This window comes from Hemitrygon akajei, chromosome 1, assembly GCF_048418815.1.
Source record: "Hemitrygon akajei chromosome 1, sHemAka1.3, whole genome shotgun sequence".
Lineage (NCBI taxonomy): Eukaryota > Metazoa > Chordata > Chondrichthyes > Myliobatiformes > Dasyatidae > Hemitrygon > Hemitrygon akajei.
Window position 1 is genome coordinate 112,198,255 of NC_133124.1, and position 585 is coordinate 112,198,839.

The following is a 585-nucleotide window of genomic DNA, read 5'->3' on the forward strand; positions in this document are numbered from 1 at the left end:
TTGCAAAATGGATTCACTGTATGGTACTCATGGGAAGATCAAATGAACATAGACAACACATTTGTGAAGTAGCACTGTTCATGAGGTGACAATGACCATCTTGATGCAGGGTCGCCACCAGAAATTTAAACTATCTCTCTGCCCTACAGGTGCTGCTAGACCCACTGAGTTTCAGAGTTTTATAGGCAGAGACATGGGTCTTTTGGCTCAATCACAAATGAGAAAATCTGGAGATGCTGGAAATTCAAGCAACACACAGAATGGTGGAGGAACTCAGTAGACCCAGCTGCAGCTATGGAAGAGAGTAAACGGTTGACGTTTTGGGCTGAGATCATATATCATTCCCATAGATGCCGTCTGCCCGACTGACTTCCTCCAGCATTTTGTGTGTGTTCCTTTGACTTGTCTATGCTAACCAAGGTGTCTGCCTCCAGAGAAACATCTAAACTACTGGAGGAACTCAGCATGTCAAGTAGCATCTACGGAAAGGAATAAATAAAAGTCTCAGACGAAAACGCCAACTGCTTATTCCTTCCTATAGGTGCTGCCTAACAGCTGAGTTCCTCCAGCGTTTTGTATGAACTG